The sequence below is a fragment of the Canis aureus genome, chromosome 20 (genome assembly GCF_053574225.1).
Source record: "Canis aureus isolate CA01 chromosome 20, VMU_Caureus_v.1.0, whole genome shotgun sequence".
Classification (NCBI taxonomy): domain Eukaryota; kingdom Metazoa; phylum Chordata; class Mammalia; order Carnivora; family Canidae; genus Canis; species Canis aureus.
Genome location: NC_135630.1, coordinates 19769723 through 19796222, shown reverse-complemented (window position 1 = coordinate 19796222; position 26500 = coordinate 19769723). Strand labels below are relative to the sequence as shown.

Genomic DNA, 26500 nt, shown 5'->3' with positions numbered 1-26500 from the left:
TAAAAAAGACAGTTTGAAAACCTGTTTTTAATTTGTGCAGAAGAGTTCAAACTCACTCAGTTTTGTTAGCTGATTACTGTTTCTTTCTTTTTTTTTGTTTTGTTTTAGTTATTTTTAAAAGTAAGGGTGGGGAAAGAAAGAGATCCCTTTGGGAAGTAATAAACCATTCCTTTGATTATAATAGTCTTGGGGTGGCTGTAAAGCCTGTCTTCACATCCTCATGTTCCATCAGTGCAAGACGCTACTCGTGAGTTGATGAAGGGTTAACGCAGGGAAGCTTACAGTGGATCAAACACAAAACAGAAGCCACCCAAGGCTCTGCAATGTTGCTCAGGATGCATGAATTTCAAGACTACCATGGAATTGGTCTGGCCATTCTGGTGGTTTGAACCATATCCATGCCCCACACTCATCCGTTTTTACGCAGTGAGTGTATAAAAACTCGAATTATTTACATTGATTCCTTTTAATATATTTGTGTTCTAAGTGCCAACTCATTTTGCAGCAATCCAAGCACAGATCTTCCCACTCTTACACTAGTACCACGTAAAATACAAAATTCAGCTGGTTTTGTTTACTTTGACTTTCTCAGCCCTACCCAGATATTCTTGGACAGAAACTCAGTCATTTTAGCCTCTAGCAAGAGTTTAAAAAGCTTCAAGCATTCTTTACCCTTCCTAGAGTCAAAGTAATAGTCATGGAATACTCTTTTCAGAAACTTTATACCAGCGGTTCTCAAAATTTAGTGTGTGTCAGAAATAACTGGTGAGCTTGTTAAAACACAGATTGTTAGGCCCCATCCCGAGTTTCTGATTCAGATTGTCTAGGGCAGCCCACGATTTTGCATTTCTACAAATTCTCATGTGATGCTGCTGCTGCTGCTGAGCCAGGGACTGTATTTTAAGAACCATAGGTTTATTTGATGCTTTCTGATAACTGATTATACCAAGCAGTGGAATAAGGAACACCATTGTTTCTTTGTAATTTCTTTTTCCTTTCTCTATATACAGGCCATTCACTATTCCATACAACTGTCTCCTTATAGATTTCTACTTGTTACCCGTATAATTCAGGTATACTACATGTTTATTGATACTCAGGTTTTATCTCCAGGTTTTATATCTCTTCTAATCTCTCTCCTAGATTAGAGACCATTAGAGCCCATAGATATTTTACAGACTCACTTGTAGGTTTGTGTAGACTTGGCCAATGAGACAGGATCCTGGAAGATTTTAAAGGCAGACAAGAAAACACCATTCTTTTCTGGTGGCCATTGTGGAAAGGCATGCAGGCACTAAAAGATGACAGATGTGTTTTGCCCTCAGTTTAGGGAGTGAGGGGAGTTTTCTCACATATACTCTGATGCTGGGAATAGCCCACTCTATTTGTCGTGGCTTCTTTGTGATCCTAGTACTTTCAAAGGCCTTGACAGCAGCAGTCTTCCTACCTTCTGCTCCCCCAGGATCCCTAAGGTGGATATGCTGTTACTAATTTTATTTAAAACTCATTCCTACTAGGATACCTAGGCGACTACTACTTTACTGAGCAAAATGAGAGTGACACTGTAGAAAGTACTATATCTAGGGGAAAGATGCAAGTGTTAGAGAGACAATTCCTGATTTGACTTCTTTATGCCTTCCCACCATAGCAGGGATTATAGAGTAATGAGAAGACTTCACTAGTTCTTCTCTCCCCAAAAGAAAGGTCAGACTTATCTCTGTAAACACAATAGACTCTTGAAAAACTGTCTAGATTACTTCAGAATTGAAGGTTGATATTGCCTGAGTATTTTGGAAACTAAAAGTTACATTTATGGGCAGCCCGGATGGCTCAGTGGTTTAGCGCCACCTTCAGCCCAGGGCGTGATCCTGGAGACGCGGGATCCAGTCCCACGTGGGGCTCCCTGCATGGGGCCTTCTTCTCCCTCTGCCTGTGTCTCTGCCTCTCTATCTTTCTGTCTGTGTCTCTCATGAATAAATAAATAAAGTCTTTTAAGAAAAAAAGCTACATTTACTATTCTTGTGTATATGAAATGTACCTTTTCAAGTTATTGAGAAAAAAAGAAACGTACGTTTGTGGTATAACAATACTCTCAGTTGAAAATTAAAAAAAAAAAAAAAAGCAAAAACCAAGACCTTTCTTTAGTTAAACTGGCTGGGGAAATACTCAATATTCTTTCTCATCTTAGCGTTTCCTCACACATCAGCATACCAAAATCTCTGAAAATCTTTTCAATACCTATGTTAGAGCATTGACTCAACTTAGATCCTCAGAGAATTCTTCGTTCATATAATACTAACATTCCGCAGACATGTTGTTCAATAAAGCCCCCTGTGGAAAATTTTAGCTCTTTAAAAAAAAAAAAAAAAAAAAACAGGTCTTAACTAGTGTTAGGGAGATTGGAGCAATAAAGGCAGGTCCCTAGTCTAATCAAAAGGAAGTCTGAAGACATATTGAGATTCTTAATAAGTAAGATGTGATAATTATGTGAAAACTATCAGAGCTCAGTTCTATTTATTAATACATTCTAATGAGTAATAGGGAGAAGTTTTATTAAAAATCTTTAGAATTTTAGCATCTATCTCTTCCTGTTGCTCTCAGGATAAATTATTAGAGTATCTACAAAAAGCCTCTGTGCCAATTTTGTAATCAAAAGTGTGAGAATGAAACTGAATTCTATTCCACAGTGAAATGGCAGGGAGGGGCTTCAAAGGAAAATAACTCGCATTTTCTATGGAAAGAAAAGTAGGAGTTCAATACTTGAGACAAAATAAGAAAAGAAGAGATATAGCCAAAAAGCAGATTAAAAAGGAAATCCAAGGATTTTATATGAAGGGGGGGGTCCGGATAGCCCAACAAATCCTCATTATGCCTCTACATTTAGTGCCATCTGGATTCTCCATGGTTTCACCTCACCCCTTCTTCTTACCAGTATTTTCCCTCCTGGAATTTTACCCCAACTATAATAGCTAGTAGTAGTGACTTGGAGCAAAGAGAATATATGATTGTAGGATTTTTATATACAACTCAGAATGATCTTTTAACTCTTTATCCTAAATTAAGATACAGTTTCAACAAAATCTCTCTTAAATGTCAAAACTCGTAATAGAAGTCCTTAACTATTAAGTAAATCTCCTAAGTTTCAATTAAACTCATTTCTCATATTCCATCATTGTTTCATTTTTTTTGTCAAGTTTCCAGAAACTGTAAATAAATTGCAAATCAATCTTGCAGACACTTTGCCAACAGTTAAAGTGCAAAACACAACAACCAAAAGAAATACGAAAACATGTCATGAAAGATCTGATTGACATTCCAGAATGAAATAAATGTATACTGAAAGAGAGCCTTTTTAAGGCATGAATTTAGGAGTCCAAAACAAAGAGAACTGGGTGGTCTCCAAGTGATTGGATACTAGAAGCAATAGTTATATTATCATTCATTACAAAGAAGAATCTTCCTTTTGAGATTTGTTCCTCCTTGGAGGCTATAATCAAAAGGCAGGAAAACGTGTTTCTTTTAACAAATGGTTGGTCAGTTCATCTCTACTGAGACTCAGTTAAGTACAAAATTAATATCGTTAAGTTAGAAAAGACAAAATAGTTGTTAGAGGTAATGAAATATTTAGGCAGAAACGTCAGGATCAAACGCATGTTTGTTTATCTACATTACTAACATTACCTAGTTAATGTCAGTGAGTACTCATTAGACACCTACTAGAACAACTCTGTGCATTGCTCAACCCTGAGCAATGTTTTATTTATTATTTATTTATTTATTTATTTATTTATTTATTTATTTATTTATTTAAAGATTTTATTTATTTATTTATTTATTCATGAGAGACACACACACACACACAGAAAGAGAGAGAGAGAGGCAGGGACACAGGCAGAGGGAGAAGCAGGCTCCATGCAGGGAGCCGGACATGGGACTCGAACCCAGGTCTCCAGGAGCACACCCTGGGCTAAAGGGAGCACTAAACCGCTAAGCCACCTGGGCTGCCCTGTTGTTCGTATTTAAACACCAAGCATTTCTCCAAGTATTTAGAACCACCTGATGCTCCTTTGTTTACACTTTTGTATATTTTTCCCCAATGCTGACCACAAAGGACCCTTAAGTTACACAGAAACTGCCCATGCCACCAAAAACTACAATCAAAGAACTCTTTTTGTGCCACATGCCCCAGAATCATCCTATTCCTAGCTCTAAATACTCTGCCCATTGTTATTCTCTCCATCCTTCTGCCATCCATTTAATAAACATAGGCTCAGAACATGCGTCAGATGCTAAATTATTTAATTAATAATAATAGCAATAATTAAACAGCAATAGTGGGGTGTCTGGCTGGTACAGTCAATTAAGCATCTGACTCTTGGTTTTGGCTTAAGTGTTGATCTCAAGGTCTTGAGATTAAACTCTGAGTGGGGCTCTGCACTCAGTGTGGAGTCTGCTTAGGATTGTCTCTTCCTCTCCCTACCCCTCCCACTTTTGCATGCTCTCTCTCTTTCTCTGAAATAGATAAATCTTTTTTAAAAATAGCAATAGTAAAGAGGCTATCCCTGCCTTCATTAAGACAGATGAGTTAAGAAGGCATTATAAAAAGTGTGATAAGTACTTAGTAAAGAAGTATATGTTGGTAGGAAAGTAAATACAGTCAAGGGAATGCTTCCCAAGAAGGTGTTTCCTGGCCTAGTTCTTGAAATAGGTGTTATTTAAAGGAAGAAAGGACAGGGTAAAAGACAACCGGATATTCAGAGAATCTTGCAGGAGCCCAATGCAAGTGGAAGGAAAGAAGGGGTGGCTTCTGACACTGCTCCCCCCAGTCTACTGCCAGCACTGCCTCATCCCCATGGAGGAAGTGACCAAGCAGAATGTGGAGCCCCACCATCACACTCACCACATCCAACATGGCTTGCCAGTTGCCACTCTAAAGGAATGATGGTCTCAGCCTCACTCCTATGTTCAAAGTCTTGTGTAGGATGTCTCTAGGTAATGTTAAATTTATCCCTAAATTTGAAATCCAGGAAATAAAGAAAGGATTAGGAATCAATGCTACCTTCCTAGTGGACTACACTGCCCAATATGGTATTTGTTAGCTACACCTGGCTACTGAACATTGGACTCTGGCTACTTTGAAATAAATGTCCTAAATGGAAATTATGTGCCAGATTTCAAAGACTTAGTATATAATGAAGAATATACAATATTTTGTAAATTGTTCTCATACTGATTATATATTATTAAATATATAACTAATACACAATATATAATCAGTCAATACAAATTACATAGTAATATTTGCATCTATTGGGTTAAATACAGTATCATTAACATTAATTTCACCTTTTTAAAGACTTTTTAAAATGCAGCTACTAGAAAACTTTTAACTGTGTATGTGGCTTACATTATATTTCTATTGGAGAGCACTGACTTAGACCAACTCCAGCATAGTAAGAATGAAGGGTTAAGATAGAAGAGGTACAGAGCATTACGGGTGACTGATGTGGCAAAAAAAAATGATAGCCTTTGATGCCTTTGATAGTCAAAGGCTATCATTTTAGACATTGACTAGTGGAATCAGGAATTAGAGAAATTAGTAGATTTATCCTTAACAGTGTTCGAGGAGAGTGGACTGTGGGCCTGGTGGTGGAGAACTAGATGCACTTGGTTTATTGAGGAAGGACTCAGGAGTTGAAGTTTTGTTAAGATGTATAAGCTGATCAAACCTCAGGGGTTGGTTGATTGTCAGCAGTGATACAGGCCTTATCCGGAGGATGGACACAGGATTTTTTTTCTCTTCAAATCAAGGTTTCCAATGCTATGATGAAACAAATATATTGCCTTCCTTTCAGATAACCTATGAATAATTTTCTTCAAAAAAGCACATAGTAATTTCTGTACAAGATAAAAATCCTGAGTCTGAGTCTAAACCCTATAGAAACACAGATTTTGAAATGACAAAACAGATGTCATTAGCAGTTAAATGTAGTCCAATCTGTATATTAAAGATGAAATTAAGCCTGCCTCAGTAATTTGCATGGCGAATTTTTCTTCTGAGAAAAAAGTCCATGGTTAGAGCAAACATATTAAAAAAAAAAAAAAAGAAATGTGTCACAAATTCATTTATTCTTAATCGTAATCAAAAATGAAATGTGTGAGTTGTTCTTGCAGATATAATTCAATAATAATATTTCAATAATAATAAAATAAAATAATATCTATTTGACACCTGATTCACCCTGCTACATGAATTCGGTGAAAACAACAAAGTTGGGAACAATCAAAGTAATTTCCAACAAGACTAGCTATACAAGCAAAGATGGATTAAAAAAACAAACAAAATCTTGGGCCTCCTGGGTTGCTCATTTGGTAAGCATCTGACTCTTGATTTTGGCTCTGGCCATGACCTCAGGGTCTTGAGAAATTCTCTGGCATTGGGCTCAGCACCAGGTCAGCCTGAGATTGAGTCTCTCCTTCTCCCTCTGCCCTTCCCCATGCTCTTGATGGCTCACACACTACTCCTTCTAAATAAATAAATAAATAAATAAATAAATAAATAAATAATCTTAAAAAAATCTCAGAGAGATTAAGATGAGATACATAATCCTTTGGGATTCGGAACAACAGCAATCAGTATGACAACATGGAAGATGCCTCTAGATGAGTGGATGAGTAGAGTGTTCACAAGATTTGAGGAGGGCAGAGGGTTATTTTGAGACTAATAGCCTAAGTAGCAAGAAATTTGATTTTGAACAATTCTCTGTCTGTAATGCAGTCACTCTAATTCAGTTGAATCCCCATATACTTTCCTGAATGATAGAAAAAGCAGAATAATGTTAAAAAGAAGGAATCACTTAGAATCTTGGGATTGTACAAAGATATATTAGTTCTTTTTGATCTGTTATTTATGATTCTTTTAATTGTTGGATTAATCAGTTTAATTGATTTTCATTATATCTTAATCAGAAAATAAAACCCTAGGGGTGCCTGGGTGACTCAGTCAGTTGAGTCGGCCTTCGGCTCAGGTCGTGATCCCAGGGTCCTGGGATACAGCCCCACATTGGGCTCCCAAATCAGTGGAGAACCTGCTTCTCCTTCTCTCTCTGCTGCTCCCCCTGCTTGTGCTCTTCTCTTTCTCAAATAAATAAAATCTTTAAAAAAAGAAAAAATAGAACCCTGGTAGTTTTTGCCTTGTTGTATTTATTGGAATTCTTTTTTGATTATCAATTATAAATATTAAATAAATACATAAATATAAAGCACATCCTACATCTACAAAATGTTCTATGTGATGCATTTTATTCTATCTGTACTTTAATCAATTTCATTATTGATTTTGTTGATGTGATCTGGTGTACTAATACTAATTAATATTAGTATATTATTCAATATGTTCAATAAATATTTGATAATATATACATATATTTAATATTTAATATATATTAAATGTATATAAATGGTTGTTTAACAATATTTTTGCTATTTTTTTTATCCAAGAGATGTAATAATAGTCACCTTAAATTTCAACATATCCTAATCAAATGGTTTTCCTTCATTTTAGAGTTTTCTCAACTTAAAATTTAAATTTAATATGAGATCCACCTTTTTTTAAAATTTTTATTTATTTATGATAGTCACACAGAGAGAGAGAGAGGCAGAGACACAGGCAGAGGGAGAAGCAGGCTCCATGCCCCAGGAGCCAACCTGGGATTCGATCCCGGGTCTCCAGGATTGCGCCCTGGGCCAAAGGCAGGCGCTAAACCGCTGCGCCACCCAGGGATCCTGAGATCCACCTTTTTATTTGAGTTCAATTTATATATGGTTTTTCTTTTTAGTATTTAAAGTAATTTGAATTTTTGCTACCTCTTATACTTAGAAGATAGGTTCTATTTATTTATTTATTTATTTATTTATTTATTATTTATTTATTTAATAAATTTATTTTTTATTGGTGTTCAATTTGCCAACATATAGAATAACACCCAGTGCTCATCCCATCAAGCGCCCCTCTCAGTGCCCGTCACCCAGTCACCCCACCCCCTGCCCACCTCCCCCTCCACCACCCTTAGTTCATTTCCCAGAGTTAGGAGTCTCTCATGTTCTGTCTCCCTTTCTGATATTCCCCACTCGTTTTTTCTCCTTTCCCCTTCATTCCCTTTCACTATTTTTATACTCCCCAAATGAATGAAACCATATAATGTTTGTCCTTCTCCGATTGACTTATTTCACTCAGCATAATACCCTCCAGTTCCATCCATGTTGAAGCAAATGGCCAAAACGCACATGAGAAAATGCTCTGCATCACTTGCAATGAGGGAAATACAAATCAAAACCACAATGAGACACCACCTCACACCAGTGAGAATGGGGAAAATTAATAAGGCAGGAAACCACAAATGTTGGAGAGGATGTGGAGAAAGGGGAACCCTCCTGCACTGTTGGTGGGAATGTGAACTGGTGCAGCCACTCTGGAAAACTGTGTGGAGGTTCCTCAAAGAGTTAAAAATAGATCTGCCCTACGACCCAGCAATTGCACTGCTGGGGATTTATCCCAAAAATACAGATGCAATGAAACTCCAGGACACCTGCACCCCGATGTTTCTAGCAGCAATGTCCACAATAGCCAAACTGTGGAAGGAGCCTCGGTGTCCATCGAAAGATGAATGGATAAAGAAGATGTGGTCTATGTATACAATGGAATATTACTCAGCCATCAGAAAGGATGAATACCCACCATAATACTACTAGATTCTATTTAAAAAATAATCAAACCTCATTGTCAAATTTACTAAACTTGATGAGTACATCTTTAGCCTAACCCCTCTACTTTATCTACTTGATCTATGTTTTGTAATATTTTATGCTTTCAAGAGCTTTTTATTACTATTTGTAATAAGATTTATTCATTGATACCAATACAAAACTTTAAAAAATATTTTTTCCACTATGATCGGTGTGAAATTATTTAGCCCTTGCTTTCCCCACATTTCTGTCTCTCCTTTATGGTTTTTGTTTCTTTAACCTTTTAAACATCTTTTTTTATTTGTTTATATTTTGTATGATTATACTTTCATTCATCAATGTAATCATGTAATCCTCTTTCCTACTAGGGGATAATGTTTTTTATTAACCAGTGACGGCAAGATTTTTCTAATATAACTTGCTACTTTGTACTTTAATTCTTCTTTGGAATTATATTTTTTTTACGCTATGATTCCAGAAGTGTTACCTGAATAATATATTTTCTTAAATGTTATAGATATAAAAATTGTTTTTCATATGTGTGTATCTTCATGGAAAGGCATATAATGAGTTTCTTTTTCTACTTTAAAATTATATTGTCAGATATTGCTCTATTGTCTTTAGTAATTTATTATTAAAGATATCATTTTATAACTTTCATAAATAATAGGCTTTTTTACCTGAATTCTTGTCGAATTAATTCCTTGTAGTAAAAGTAATTTTCTAGGACTTCTGTTAAAAACATCTTCATTCACTTTATTTGCATGTAAATATTGACTCTTCTAAATCTTCCATCTCATGTTTTATTTTTCAAGTTCAGTAACTGTCCTTCTAACTACACTCTATTTTTTTAATGCATTTGTCCTGTATTTTGAGAAATTATTACTATTTGTAGATTGAAAATCTGTGGCCTGCTTTCAAGGCCTGCTTTCTCCTTGTTTCTCTGATTTACATAAACTGAATTCTTGGAGTGCTTTCCCACATCAATTCTCCTTAACTGGTTTGGTTTTCTGTAGTGTCAAATCTGCCCTTGACCACTCTGGTAGAGCTTTAATCCTGTGCATTCATTTTTTATGTCATTGTTCTCCGTTGTTAGCCACACATATTTTCCTCTCATCTCAAACCATTCTTATTGCTGTACCTAATGTCTTTCTATGGACAAACTTGTTCTAAAAACTTATTGGTTCATAAAGTAATAATCTATGAGGCTTTCTCTCTTTGCTCATATACTTTATTTTCATAGTCCAGATTATACTGTTTTTCTATTAACTAATTTTTCACAATGATTTCTTCTTTTGCTGTCACTTTGATGCTTTGAGACTTCCTCAAATTTTCCATATCTAGTGTGAGGATGAGGACAGGGAAGTGAAGAAAATATTTTACTCCTAATTTTCCACTGTCTGCCTAAGTAACGGCAAATGGCTCCTCCCCAGACCTGAAGGAAAGTGGTGTATCCTATAAAGCACCCCTGGCTCCAATTCATAGCTGGTACTCAACAAATGTCAAACCCACTTGTACATCCAGTTCTCATTTAAAATCCCTGGGCGGGATCCCTGGGTGGTGCAGCGGTTTGGCGCCTGCCTTTGGCCCAGGGCGCGATCCTGGAGACCCGGGATCGAATCCCACGTCGGGCTCCCGGTGCATGGAGCCTGCTTCTCCCTCTGTCTGTGTCTCTGCCTCTCTCTCTCTCTCTGTGTGACTATCATAAAAAAAAATAAAATAAAATAAAAAAATCCCTGGGCATTTGATAAGAGACCCCAAACCTGGCAAGATCAAAGTTATAAACCGAAGAAAAGTAGTTAGAAGAAATTTACATGACTAAAAGTTTTGACTAGGATGTAACATCATTAAGCTAGATAGACCAACAAGCATCTTTTCATTGCATATCAGAAAAGTCAGTGTTACATTGACCCAGGGAGTGTTATAAAAAAAAAAAGTCATTAAAATAAGTGTTATTAAAAAAAAAAGAAAAAAGGTAACATAGTTGGTTAATTATGGTACCTGAGACAGCAAAATAGTATGGTACTAAGCTTCTGAGATAAGTGGATAAAAAGACATATATATTTCTTTCAGAATCTCAATGATATCCTCTTTGTCTTTTCTGGTTAAGTTATATTAGGATCCTTTTCTCTTAGACTTTTTTTCCCTCTTTTCCATAGCTTAATAGAGCTGGATGTCATACATGTAAAAACATATAAATTAGAAACTATTAATCAAATAAGAAAGTGGAAAGTAGTTACCTACTTCTCAGAACAGATTAAAAAAAAAAAATAAGACATGCAAGGTGAAAAAAGAGAGAACTCAGAAAGGTAACAAAAAATCCAAAACCTGTACTTTAGTTTCAACCTGATAAAAAGGGATATCATATGTTAACAGTTGGAGCTGATAAGCAAAAGGCTTTGGAAGGGAAAAGAACTCTACATTTTTCATGTGTTCTTTTGCTCAATTATTTTTGGACACTCATATTGATGTGTTATCTTTATCATTAGGCTGGCCTAATCTTAAAACCCTCATTCTCTGTTTAATATTTCCTATTCATGGTTCACATGAAAAGCAGTCATGAGGAAAAATAACATGTTTTCCATCATCTAGCTGCTGTCTGTACTGATGTATAAAAACTGAAAACATCCTGAATTTCATAAGCTAAGATAGTCATGTCGGGCTAATATTAAAGCATTGTTTGACTACTAATGATAAATCACAAAATTAATATTTATTAATATCAAAAATAATTTTACTGCAAACATATATGTTTTAAATGTATAATAAATAGATCTGAGACTATCTTATCAGTTTTAAGGTAAAATGTTTGCAGATGGGATGATTCAACTGAAGGTATTTCAAGTATAAATGACTAAAGATGTAAAGATTAAAAGACAGTCAGCTAATAGTATGTTATAATTGAGTTTCCACTGGCTGTGCAGAGAGCAATTAATTCACTCCAGACTAAGTAGTACTTAAAGTGAAAGCAACTTTCATTTCAGTGTGGTCAACATAAATTCTTTTTGCCTTCTTGTCCCTAACTGAAGCTATTTTGGATCACCTGCCACTTTTGGAAATGCTACTTTTAGTCTATCACACAAAATTATCAAACATAATAACCCAAATGTGTAATTTCTACATAGACAACTTTTTCTTAAAATTTAAGTTTGTCAGTCCAATGTAGAATAAGTGTTGAAAAAGAAGTTCTCCACTCAATGATGTAATTTGCCCACTAGTCATACATAAATTTCTTCCATTCAACCAGTACCCACTGTTGTACCATTGAAGCCCAAAGTAAATCACTGCTGGTAAAGTGACATATGCAGTTAAGCAGACATGCACACAGGTTCAACGCTGCAACCATAAAAACAATAAAACTTTAACTCTTTAAAGTACTTCTTAGGTTAAAAATATAAAACCATACAGATATTTTTAAAATACAGTAAGAAATAACTTCCCTAGTCACCTATCTAAAAATAAAATTTGTTGCCAGTGATTTTCTGAGACTAATGTAGTTTATGGGATGTTGATGAATTAGTGTTTTAGAGATAGGAGGGTGGTGGGAACTCAAATTAAGATATCTACTCTCTGACTCACCAGCACAGCTTCAGACTGTATGCTTCCAACATATAAATCTATATTAACCTAGTTTCCTTGGTGAGGTCATGGTGGACTGTCTCTAGTCTGTAATCTATTATGATAATTCATATAGACATTATAACACTCTATTGTCATCTGACATCATCCCCTGTGTGGCTAAAAGACACAAATAAATCCTAGTTAAAAAATAAATAAAAGAAAGAAGGAGAGAGAGAAAGAGAGAACTTTTTTAATATTTTAAAAAATGTTTTAGTGTAAAATTCATTTTTTAAAGTTTCTTAAACATTCCAATTCTTGATCTATACTGATGCCTTTAATTTGGCTTTCCTGCCACACATTATAGATTCAGAGTAAACAAGTACTAAAAAAAAATAGTGAGGTTCAGATTAAAAGTCCAAAAGTAATAGCAAAATTGACTATCTTAATGAAATTTGGAAATAAGCACCAGCCCAGATACTATAAGGAGCATAAGGTAAATCTAATGAAGACCAGAGGAAAATCAGACAGCAGCTCATGGGAAACACAAAACTAGCCTGCCTTTCTTCTATTATTCTTGTTTAATCTTCCTCAGAATTAGGCCCCTAGGGGAATTTCAAGTATGTATTCAAAAGTTAATTGCTTTATTTTTTTTAACTTAATGATTGGAAGGTAGTAAGAAAAATAGAACATTAAAAATGTATAGAAAGTATTCAAATTATCCACATTTAAAGGTTGTTTTCATTCACGCTTAATGGTTTTAGTAAAACCACATTGGAACAACTAAGGTAATCTATTGAATTCAATTTTACTTCCAGGACCTTTATCCACTACAGAGATAATATCAGCATTATAGTGTATGCTTCATTTTATAGAATGTTCTAAATTAATGCTTAATTTTATCCATGTTAATAATGCAAAGCTAGAGAAAGTCTTGGAGAGTGCAATGTACACTGCAAATACTAAAATATCAATTCAGTGAATAAATAATTGCACAATGACATACAGTAATGACATAGGGCAAGTTTTGAAGCTTGAAAGAATTTGCTGACCTAAAATCATGAACACCAACTTCCACATTTCTGAGTATTTACTCCCCCAAAAATAATTCAAATTAGGATTATCACTAAATTATTTGAAAAAAAATTAATTTAGAAAATGTGTGTAAAGCAACTTAGATAAGATCACTGATTGCAGTGTACATAATTATTAAAAATATATGCATAAATGTATAGTTAAGACAGTGTTAGACTAAATAAACCAATGTACTTAATTAAAACTAATTCTTCTGGAAGAGTAGAATTTACTGTATTAACAATGAGAATAAACTCATAATTTAAAAGTTTTTTTTAAAAGATTTTATTCATTTATTTGGGAGAGAGAGAGTCTATGAGAGAGAGAGAGCATGAGCAGAGGGAAGGAGCAAAGGGAGAAGCACACTCCCCACTGAGCGGGGAGCCCAATGTGGGACTCAATCCCAGGATCCTGAGATCATGACCTGAACTGAAGGCAGACGGTTAACCGAGCCACCCAAAGTGCCCCTAAAAGCATTTTCATAGTTATCTACCACTCTGTGACTCAGTTTCCTTGTCTGTAAAACATATATCATTATACCTGATAGAAAATATATAACATGTAAAGCCATGCTCTATAAAGTCTCTATGAGGACAGCAACTTTGGGGACCCAAGGGGGACAGAACTTAAAACTATCTAACCAGTTAAGTATCATCCATTCTTTTCTTTATTTTTATTCTTATCTCTTATCTTAAAAGATGTTTCTCATTCTTTTATTCAAAGTATGAATATCTTAGCTAATTTTCCGCTAGCATGTCCCAACTCAGCTCAACCTGCCACTGCACACCTGGCTTCTGATCTCACAGGTCAACCCACATGACAGTGTCTGTTTTGATTGTTTAGTGCCTGGACCCTACTGGTTGTTAAGTATTTAAATATTTTGAATATCATTAATTTTTTAAAGATTTTATTTATTTATTCACGAGAGACACAGAGAGAGAGAGAGAGAGAGAGAGAGAGAGAGAGGCAGAGACACACACAGGCAGAGGGAGAAGAAAGCTCCATGCAGGGAGCCTGATGTGGGACTCGATCCCAGGTCTCCAGGATCAGGCCGTGGACTGAAAGTGGCACTAAAGCGCTGAGCCACCTGGGCTGCCCGAATGTCATTCATTTTTAATCAGTATTGGCATAATTAACTTTTTAGTATCCTGTGGTGGAAAATTAGCTTATGGATAAGTAAGGTTAAAAACAAAGAAAATAATAAACCATGCAAGTAAATAAAAATTTCTATTAGTCTGTGAAAACACTCACACATTTAAAGGAATTTACTTAGGTTACCCATATAAATAAAACATAGACATCACAATGATGACTCTCCCCTTACCAAAAAGACCAATGGCCTCTTCCCTCTCCCTCTGCAAACCACAAAGCATTCCCCTCTTTGAAAAAGAGAGTAGGGGCTCATGAGACACGAACCTCTTTAGGGAGGAGGAGAAGGGGGAAAAGTGGGTTGCAGATGAAGTGGAAAAATATAGCTTGGTACAAATAACTATTTTTGTTGCTGTTACTAACTTTTTCTCTCAGAAACAGACTTTTTACTCAAAATTCAAATTGATATATACATTGCAAAAATTTACCTTATCTCACCTATGATTAATAGTCTCCCCCATTCACTTTTTCATTCTCTACCTATCTATACAAGTCTATATATTATACGGTGTGTGTTTGCAGGTATCTGTATGTACATAAAATTTTTTTCTGAATGATTTAACAGTGATTTCCATGTATCATTATCTTTGCTCCTAAGTACTTCAATGTGTATTTCCTAAAATAAGGATATTCTTTCTCATAGCCACAGTGCCAAATTGTATTTTTCAATTTAAATTTTTAACACCCGTATAATACTTAGTCTGTATTAGCCACCACTTGAAACCAATTAAAATATCATTTATTTCATTCAATATTGTAATAATTATTCCTGTTATTAATATTAGTTTATATGATCTAAAGACCCTATTAATTAGCAAATGTCCTTAAGAGAAGGAGGATGCGTTATTTATTGTTAAATCTAATAGAAGTACCTTTGAGGGGTGCCTGGTATCTCAGTTGGCTAAACATCTGTCTTTGGCTCAGGTCATGATCCCAGGGACCTGGGATCAAGTCCCACATGGGGCTCCCTGCTCAGCGAGAGTCTGCTTCTCCCTCTCCCTCTGTCCCTCCCCACCCCCAGTCATGCTCTCTCTCTTGCTCTCTCTCTCAAATAAATAAATAAAATATTAAAAAAAGAAGCACCTTTGAACAACATCCTGTCATACAAAGACAAAAAAGGAATAGACAGCCTGATGAATGAACACAGGTTAAGAATGACTTCAAATAAAGGGACAGACTTGAATTTTTATAGAATTTGGTAATGCATAGAGTAAGTTGGGAAATAAGAGATAGAATGAAAAACTCCCATGTCAGCTGGCAAGGGTTAATGACGATGCCACTGAGATGAGAAAGAGAAGTCAGATATGACCTTGCTTGAATAGCTTGTGGCCCTTTCCAGTGGGCAAGTCCAATAAGAAGTTATATGCACATGGAAAAGGCAATGAATGATAGGGATATAAACTGAGGAGTCCTCAAGATGGAAGAATAATACAATTACAGGAAAAATAGAAATGTATCTAACAAGTCTAAAAGAAGATGTCAGCTATATGGGAATACCAGCTAATAAAGAAGTGGAATAGTTAGAGAAAGGAAACAAGAAAGAAATGCAGATTGAAAAGGAAAGTAAGGAGCATTTAGGTGGCTCAGTGGTTGAGTGTCTGCCTTTGGCTCAGGTCATGATCCCAGTGTCCTGGGATTGAGTCCCACATCAGACTCCCCAAAGGGAGCCTGCTTCTCCCTCTGCCTGCATATCTGCCTCTCTTTCTGTGTCTCTCATGAATAAATAAATAAAATCTTTAAAAAAAAATAAAAGGAAAGTAAGTGTAAATGTAAATGCAAAGACCATTCAGGAGAAAAGTGAGCCAGGGAGACAAGCTGGGGAGCTGTGAGGGCACAGGCCACAGTGTCAGGACCATGGAGGAATAGGTTTACCCAGAGACTAATGCTCCATTGAAAAAGAAATGCCACACACGAAATGTGTTTGTGTTTTTATAGTTTAGAATGTCTGTAAAACATTTCTCATTACATTAATTTCCAGTGGAAAAAGTAATATACCTTTCAAAACACTAGATTTGTAAGTGCCCAGGAAAGTCTAATTTTTGCCATCCCCATAATGTCCTGTAATAAAAGATGAAAAAGAGGCCTTTACAAGATGTTTAGAAATAGAATAAGCAGTGAGGAGAAAATTTCCTTTTCCTTTAAACAAATTTGAAAATGGGCATGCTTCCAACTAATAAAAGAATGTTTACTTCCAGCAGGCCTATCAAAAAGACCATGGTTACAGCCCTCAGCAAGTTTACCAAGCAATCTCTTGTCTCAGGAATACTTCATGTCAATCCATGCCACTAATAGGATACAGGAAAACACGCATGCAGATAAGCACACAACACTCAAAAATATGATCAAGTATGGGTGTGTGTTCCATATCCATTATTATCCCAAGAAGAGCCATTTCTACTTAGCAGAAGTAAATTTATCAAAAGCAATCTCATTCATCTCATGTGATTCATCCACAAATGAGAATTAGAGAGGCCATTAAAAAAAGGACAGGGCTTACTTTTAATTCACACCAAATACATCATAAGTCATCTACTATATCAGCATTAGCCATGAATTTTTGAAATTAAAGGAGATGACTAAGTAAGCAAAAATGATTGAGAAAGCATGCTTTCTGTATTGCAGGATAATACATTTTCTTAATTAAGAAGCTAATACCCATTTGCATTGACCATATTGTAAACGTGTATCGTGGAGAATAAAGGACATGGAGTTAGAAAACAAGCCATGTAGGGTCACAGCCTGGTTTTACTCTAATATGGGTATAACCCTGAGCTTAGCCCTCTGTGGACCGTGTTTTAATGGCAAGATGAGAAAAACTGACTCATTCATTTTTCTTCTTCTACAAAAAAAAATTGAATTTTTTCAAGGAAATCTTACATGGAGTCCTAATCACTAAAACAGATGCTCTGTTCTCTTCAGGTTGAGAGGAGGAGCCCCAGCTACCAGACCTCCCCTCCTTCTCCTCTGCCAGCCCACCATGCTGACCTCAAATGCTCCTCCACAGAATGCAAGAATTCCTCAAAAAGCAATTATTTCATTTGCTCATTTATTCATGAAATACTTATGAGCAAATCATTCATTACTTACATTACACAAGTGAACAAGTAGTGGTAAGAACACACACCTTGACCTTAGAAATCACTGGGTTAAATCATTTCAGAGTTTTTTGTTTTTCTTTTGTTTTTGTTTTTTTTTTTTACAGGTTTTATTCATTTATTTGAGAGAAAGAGCACATGCACAAGTTGCAGGGGAGAGTGGCCACAGGCAGGCTGTGGGAGAGGGAACAGCAAACTCCTAGCTGAGCAGGGAGCCCAATGTGGGACTCAATCTCAGGACTCTGGGATCATGACCTGAGCTGAAGGCAGATGCTTAAGCTACTGAGCCACCCAGGTAGCACCCCTGGTTTCTGAAATCTAATTGGCTGTTGACTTCTTGATGTTACTCAGGCATCAAAGCAGTCAGAGGCCATTGTAAGTGTGTGACAAGCCCAGAGCCTTTGTGCTTTCTTCTTCAAGGGGGAAAATTGCCCTGCAGACAAGTAAGCACTGATTCTATAAACTTTAATTGTAAAATTCATCTCATTACAGCTAATTTTAAGGTATTGTCCAGATAGCTGTAATTGTGTTAAAATTCTGTTGATTAAATTTATACTTAGAACCAGTGTGCAATTAGCAGTTTCAAGATGAATGTTTCTCCTTAATTGGTCCTTAGTAAACTGCTAAATGTTGAGAACCTGGTCCCCTCCTTCCATCCCTAGGTAGTGAGACTGCTGTTATTGTTCACGACTCGAGCCTGGCTTTCTAAAATCTCCAAGTTTCCTAAACCTATGTCTATCACACGGAATACATGTGTTCTGATTCTTGTTTCCTCTCAACTCTATTATCTCTTGGACCACAGTCTAATAGGTTGACAGACTAATCAAGGATAATGAACTCATATATTCATATATGATAACTCTTTCAAGGAGATATGAGAACATTTTAAAATGAGCTTCAAGAGTCAGATCCACTCAAAGAATTGACTAAAAAGTGGAAATTCCAGAAATCTTGGAAATCCAGTTGCACAGGTATTTTGAGCCATTGACAACTTTGGAAACTCTGAAATTTCATTGTATATGCAATCACTGTTTCTCCTTAAGCCCTGCCCCCACTTGGAGCCTGATGATGTTTATAACATAAAGGAATTTTTCCTTGGTATTTTTTTGTAAGGTAATCTGACCAGTCCACAGTTGATACTCCAAAATACAGAGAACCTTAATTTTCATCCTTAAATAGACTTTTGTATATCAATAATTCTCTATGACAACTTACTATTAACTCAGTTTGCCTAATTGCTATTCATATTAAACTAAGAAGAGAAGGACATCTACTGTCTCTAATGAGTGATAAATCATCTATAGTGAAGTCAACCAGAATTTTTAAGTGATCTTCACTATCACATATGATATGAATTTATAGGATAAAACAAGATCAGCCGTAATTATTGCAAACCTGGAGACCTGACTACAAAAGTCAGAACTATTAGATATTAATCACATGATTTTAAATTCCTTGATTGCTATATTGTACTAGGCTTTCCAGTCTCATCATTGTATAGCTCTTTGCCATATGCTCAAATGTGATCATCTCATTCTCCTACTTACAACTCATTAACACAAGTTATAAGAACCTTCCTAATCTAGACCTTGCCTATTTCTCCAGCTATATCATTTTCTACGCCCTCATGCTTCGTCTGGCTATTTGCTCTCTTATATCTTGGTCCTCAGATATACTTCCCATCTCTTCTGCTTTGCCTCCTCACTTTCTGCTCATCACCCACTTTCTTTGTCTAACTAAGGATGATTCAACTTTACAGATCTCAATAGATAGCACTTCCTCGAGGAAGTCTTCACAAGCAATTTAGATTCCTCTTCTAGTACATTCAGTTTGCTCTATCAGCAGTTTTTGAAGGCCATTCCAAATCTCTGTTTACCTGTCTGTAACCACCTGTATAGTGTAAATAACCTGAAAGGAAGATCATATTTTAATAGACCACTGTGTATCTCAGCATTGAGTGTCATAACTGGCATGCATTAAGGAATTAAAAGCAAATGCTGCTAAATGAATGAATGAGATGACTTACACTCTACTTACCTTTTCCTGAATTTTAGCCATTTCAAACATATATGTGCATATATACATGTATATACAAATATACATAAATATATATATACACATATACATATTGATATACAGTAGGTATCCACAATGCATATACATGCATATGCAGTGTATGCATATAGATACTGATGAGTAATTTGTACATATATATGTATACACACACACATAAATGCAAACACACATATGAGAAATGTCACTTTCTTACCCTAGGTTTTATAAAAGTTTCAGTTTATTTTGCATACAGCTCCAGCCTTTGTGTTTTATAGCTTATACTATAACCAAAGCAAAATGAAACTATAAAAGAGTCTTGGTTATATTTTTATAGGGGAAAAGTTTTTAATTAAAAAAACACAACTGCCCTCAAAGAATGGAAATATAGTTTTGTTAAAATTTGTCCCCCATGATGTATTTTAAGTTAAAACTCAGTTTGTATACATTCATTTAAAAATGTTTAGACCATCCTAAGCTAGAAAAGAGATGGTACAGAAACATCTAAAGGGCAGAGAAGAAAATGAACTATGGACTGCCCAAAGTCCCTTAGTTTGGAGCTCTTCATCAAGAAACTGAAGAAAAAGGCTTTGCCTGCAAAGCAGAGTGAAGGTTTCCATCATGTTACGTAGTTTCTGCGTGTAAGTCACTAGATCACAAGAGAGCCAGCTCTGGAAATTAATTATCAGTGCCAAAAAAACACTGTTCCAAAATTAATAATAAATTGCTTTAATATTTCTCCTTTCTATAAATTCACATTTGTGCTGTAGGTTTGGACCTATTTTTGAAATACTCCTGCAAAGGAAAGTTACCAACACCACAAACTGTTTGTGAGAGTTTTAAAAGTGCCAATTGAAACAGGAATGCAATAACTTTGTGAAATCGCATTATCTGTCAAGTTCTAAAGCTTATTCAGGTGCTTATTTAAACCCTTGGAGCCCACAGGGAAATGAACATGGGATGACTTTTCATTCCGGTTGCCACAACATTTCAGTAGTGAAACTCCATAGTGGTCCACCAGACACCAAAAATAAAGTTTCAGCAGTAAAACAAGTGTCAACAAACCTCATGCTTCTGTGCAGAAATAGCAGGTACTAATAAGGTAACATCAGTACATTATAAATAATCCCTGGAATAGTCTCAAAAGGGGTCTACAGTATCAAACACGTGCAGCAGAAATAGAGTAAAGGCACCTTCGAGGCCATCCAGAAATGGCAAAACAGAGTAGTTTATAGCACAGGTTGTCTGAAATATGCCCCTCAGCTCTAGGTGCCAACATCCACACTTTGGAGGAAATCACCAAGACCTTTCATTATTTGATGGAACAAGCAGACAACAGGAATGTCTCAGTGTCAGAGCTTTTGGTGAAAGAAATTAATATTCATCAACACATCTTAATTCAGTTGACAGTTTAAAAGTTGGAATGAAGCATGTCATTCAGGCTATGAGGTCCTTGGTCCAAGTTAAACAAACTAAAGGAGAATGTCTGGTTTTAAGAGCGCTTGTTCTATACCCTAATAGGACTATGCTTTCAACATTAGAAATACCCAGGTGCTAAATTAATCTTGTTATTTTATTTGAATGACTTAGTCAATGGGTAAATTTATTCAGATCAGAGAAATGTGATATCAATATTTAGTGGCAAAAATGTGTAAATGATTGTGCTATTTAGATACTTGTAGACTTTGGGTTACTTAATTGTATATCCTGTGTCTGGTAAGACATGTGCCTCACATAGAACATGCATTTACTTAATGTCTGGTGAATAAATTGAGGTTGTACAAACACATCTGTCAGTCTTATCGGCATGGCTGATAATACCAGAGACTTAAAAAAAAAAAGTTTCCATCAATTAACAAAAAATTTAAGAATATAAGATTATCAATTTGTTAATCAATTACCCTTTATCAAAGGGCAAAGATTTTTAGTAAAAATTATCATACGGTGATGTTAGCACATCAGTAAAAATGGCCAAATAAGGGATTGAAAATCCTGCCTCTCCATAAAGCAATTTTTAAAAATGGGCAAAAGCTGTCAGAATCGACTTTTCACACCTTGAAGTTAACCAAAGTCTTGAAGTTTCCAGCGCCAGAGAGAAGAGAATGAACCTCATTCACAAAGTATTATAATTATCTGTTCTGACCTGTGACTCCCTAGGAGACCAACACAAAGGTTTCTCTTTATTTCACTTATTGGAACTGACCAGCTTATTTCTAAAGCCTATGGCTACTTCTGAGGGAATTTGTCAAAAATATTTACAGCTGAGGTGATAATTAACAGTGAGGCAAACAATAACACCTGGAGGAAAGGCTGGGAATGAGATGTCCATATGGGCTTTGAAAAGCATCAACATTTTCCTGGGAATCTAGAAACTCATGCACATGCTCATGGCTGTGCATGTGCTCAGAAAAGACCTGAGAAGGCCTTAGGTTGTCATGTCCTGATAACCTTAAAGCTCTAAGAAAATGTAGGAAGTGCAGGCCACGGCACAATTTTAACCTACCTGGATGAGCACTGATCTTGTGTCCAACACACACAGAAACTCATATTAATTAATGGAAGATTGTTTTGGTTCTAGATGTTTAAAGAAATCTCAAAAATAAAATTAACCTAAGAAGAGCAAGACTAAAGCTACAAAACATTGTTGAAAGAAATTAAAAGTAATCCAAGTAAGTGGAAAGAGCTTCCATATTTATAAATTGGAAGAGTTTAATATTGTTAAGATGGCGATACTCCCCAAATATCAGGCTTTGCAAATTCAAGGTAATCCATATTAAAATTCCAACTGCTTTTTATTCATAAGTGGATGATCTGATTCTAAATGCACGTAGAAAAGGACTACTGGATAGCCAAAGCAATCTTTAAAAATAAATCACTGTGCATGATAGTTGACCATATATTAAACGTTTAAAATATCTTTTCTGAGTCAGCAGGGAATAACAGTGATGTAATGTGCAATGGCTAAAAATATCACAGTATTATCTTCTATATAGAGATTTTACTTTCCCTTTTATTTTTTTAAAGATTTATTTATTTATTTGAGAGAGGGAGAGAATACTCACGTGCACACATGCACACAGGAGAGTGGAGGGAGGGGCAGAGGGAGGGAATCTTAAAGCAGATTCCTCTCTGAGTTCGTGGAACAACCCGGGTTCCATCTCACAACCCTGAGATCAGGACCTGAGCTGAAACTGAGAGTCAGACACTTAACCTACTGAGCCACCCAGGGGCCGCTTTGCTTTCTCTTTTAAATGAAAAAGTGTTATGAAATTATAGGCTTCAGTTCTATTATATAAAGTTAATCTGTTTAAAAATCTCATTTATACCCATTTTTTCTTCTGAAAATAGTACAGATGTTATTGCATATGATACATATTCCTTCTCTGTATTATGCTAAATGGTGCTGATGTTTTCTTCTTTTTAGATTTTATTTATTTATTTATTTTAGATAAAGAGAGAGAAAGAGCACAAGCAAGTGAAGAGGTAGGGAGGGGCAGAAGAGGTGGGAGAGAGAGAAGCGGACTCCTTGCTGAGCATGGAGCCCCATATGGGGCTTGATCTTCTGACCCTGAGATCATGACATGAGCAGAAACCAAGAATCTGACACTCAATGGACTGAGACACCCAGACACCCCTGTTACTGTTGTTTTCTTCTTACTTCTTTTTTTTTTTTTTTTGAGATTTTATTTATGAGAGAAAGAGAGAAAAAGAGAGAGAGTGTGAGTGGGGGTGGACAGACAGAGAAGCAGGCTCCTCACTGAGCAGGGAGCCCAATGCGGGGCTCAATCCCAGGACCCTGAGATCATGACCTGAGCTGAAGGCAGATGCCAATTGAGCCACCCAGTTATCCTGGTACTGATGTTTTCTTAATATTTCTTCATAAAAATATAAATAATAATAGATTCTCAAAATGAAAGTAGAAAGAATGGTTAATTCCATTCAATAGACTGGCCAAAATTAGAAATGAGAACTTCATACATCTCTGTTTTCAAAATATGATTAAATAATTTGCTTTTTCTTTTCCTTACCTTTTTTTTTTTGCCTTTCTTTCTTTTCCTGTGTGAACAAAGCAAAATGAAAATATTGTACAGACGCTTTCTATGGCATTAGGAAAGGCAGCTATGTTTACAAAATGACATCAGTATTTAAATATTCGTGTTTCACAACCAAGTTAAAAGAAAATTAGTTATTGTGAAGTTCATATCTATTTATTACAATAGGAAACATGAGCAATTAATTCTTATACTACTATGACAATGCAATATCACTTTTAAAGTGCAAAGAAACTTCTTTTTTTTTTTTTTTTTGAATTAATATCTTTATTTTCCTTGGGTAAATAACCCAAATTTTTTTTTTTTTCCTGAAGGTATTTTTTTTTTATTGGTGTTCAATTTACTAACATACAGAATAACCCCCAGTGCCCGTCACCCATTCACTCCCACCCCCCGCCCTCCTCCCCTTCCAACACCCCTAGTTCGTTTCCCAGAGTTAGCAGTCTTTACGTTCTGTCTCCCTTTCTGATATTTCCCACACATTTCTTCCCCCTTCCCTTATATTCCCTTTCACTATTATTTATATTCCCCAAATGAATGAGAACATATAATGTTTGTCCTTCTCCGACTGGCTTACTTCACTCAGCATAATACCCTCCAGTTCCATCCACGTTGAAGCAAATGGTGGGTATTTGTCATTTCTAATAGCTGAGTAATATTCCATTGTATACATAAACCACATCTTCTTTGTCCATTCATCTTTCGTTGGACACCGAGGCTCCTTCCACAGTTTGGCTATTGTGGCCATTGCTGCTATAAACATCGGGGTGCAGGTGTCCCGGCGTTTCACTGCATCTGTATCTTTGGGGTAAATCCCCAGCAGTGCAATTGCTGGGTCGTAGGGCAGGTCTATTTTTAACTCTTTGAGGAACGTCCACACAGTTTTCCAGAGTGGCTGCACCAGTTCACATTCCCACCAACAGTGTATGAGGGTTCCCTTTTCTCCACATCCTCTCCAACATTTGTTGTTTCCTGCCTTGTTAATTTTCCCCATTCTCACTGGTGTGAGGTGGTATCTCATTGTGGTTTTGATTTGTATTTCCCTGATGGCAAGTGATGCAGAGCATTTTCTCATGTGCATGTTGGCCATGTCTATGTCTTCCTCTGTGAGATTTCTCTTCATGTCTTTTGCCCATTTCATGATTGGATTGTTTGTTTCTTTAAAGTGCAAAGAAACTTCTAAATTAAATGCTTAAACGTTAGCAACACCAGTTATGAATTCCATGTACCTGTATATGGTCAGGGCCTTAATGATCCATTGCAAAGGAACTTCAGTTTTCTATATCCCCAATCCAAGTTGTTGTTTATAATGAGATTGCATCTGTCTCAGAAGCACTTTGTTCCTATCTTGGAGGAGAACATTTGGCAATATCTTTTGTATATTATCTTCATCTAAAGTAGCACACACTCTGGGAGCTGGTAATATTTCACTGAGCAGAGAAGGTATTTTTTCATGCCTACCAAGCTAACCATAACAAGAAATTATGGAATCACGCAAAGGTGTGAGGTTGGCAGAAACTTCCACTTTTTAGTCACATCATCTAAAAGCTTTCAAAATGACCAACTTATATATCTCTATATGGGTTCTCCGTTTCCATACTACCATCAGCAGATATCCTCGTAGGTAAGATCAAACAGAAGTATGGAAAATTAGGCAATGAGAGTTGGAAAAAATCTTAGGAGAAATGAATCATGTTTCACAACTCTTTTTCTACTTTCCTTATCACCTCCCTGCACCCTCCCTCCAGAGCCACTAGACTCATTTTACACAAGCAGAAGCTTCTTCTGGAAGAGAAGTCTGGTGTTTTGTTTTCTTGTGTTTTGTGATAATATGAAGAGTTTGTTGAAACTATGGAAAATAAGTAAAGAATAATTATTATAATAAAGATATCCAGAATTACTTTCAATAGTAGATTAAGAGAACAGAATGAAGTAAAGCTGTGTTGTAACCCAAGAGAAAGCAAAATTAAGGACATATTGTATTTGCACCATTCAGAAGTTTTTCTGACTTCTACTAATCAAAAACTCATCAAAAGGAAGCATATTTTCTAGCGGATTCTTAGCGCCTGGATCGAAATTATTTAAAAAATGAAGTTACTTTCTTAAAGCCTTAATTCCAATAGTTGGTAATAACAGCTGCAATAATTGAGGAAAATTCAAATACACATTGCACTGATTTTTGAAATAAATCTTCCAGTCTTCACTGAATCTTTTTAAAACATCTTTTGTTTTAAAACATCTGCTGAATACAGACAAGTGTCCTGAGATTGCAAATAAATTACGCATATCGGGAAATGGGAAAGTCGTGTTCGATGTGCTATTTTTTCCTCTCAAAATGTGAATATAAATTATGGTCATCGTGTAAGGATTTAATTATTAATTAACATACCAAAGCTTGCCAGCTTGTCTGTTCCCAAGTATTCACTGTCTGATTTTCTCTACCCTGAATCACAGGTCTGTAATACTGGATACACATTTCCTAGGCAGCCTTGCTGGAAGAGAAATCAGATTTAGATTCAGTCAGTGAGAAGAATGTGAATAAGATTCTGCAAGTGTAATGGAAGCCACTTCCTCCACTTTCTGCCTGCAGCACTGCTGTCCTGCTCGTGGTATTCAGCCCATCTGGGGTTGTACCTCCGCTACCTCCTGCAGCCTCTGTTCTAGAAATCATCCACCCACTGACTTGCTTCGGATAGTTGTGGGTAACAGCAACTGTTACTTCCAGTGACAGACTAGGACAGTGCCATTACCTTCCGGATTGCCTGAAGCAGAGCA

General features: G+C 36.0%; 1 long non-coding RNA gene across 14 annotated transcripts in view; it reads right to left on the bottom strand.

The window, feature by feature from the left end:
• The window catches only part of LOC144291523 (uncharacterized), a 777143-nt gene that overhangs the window by 582977 nt on the left and 167666 nt on the right, over positions 1-26500 (bottom strand). Inside the window, exon 3 of one of the 14 annotated variants that reach the window (XR_013358835.1) lies at positions 26115-26217. The exons of the other annotated variants lie outside the window; for them this stretch is intronic. This is a non-coding gene — a long non-coding RNA (uncharacterized LOC144291523). The remainder of the gene's footprint in view (positions 1-26114; positions 26218-26500) is intronic. 14 annotated transcript variants of the gene reach the window in all.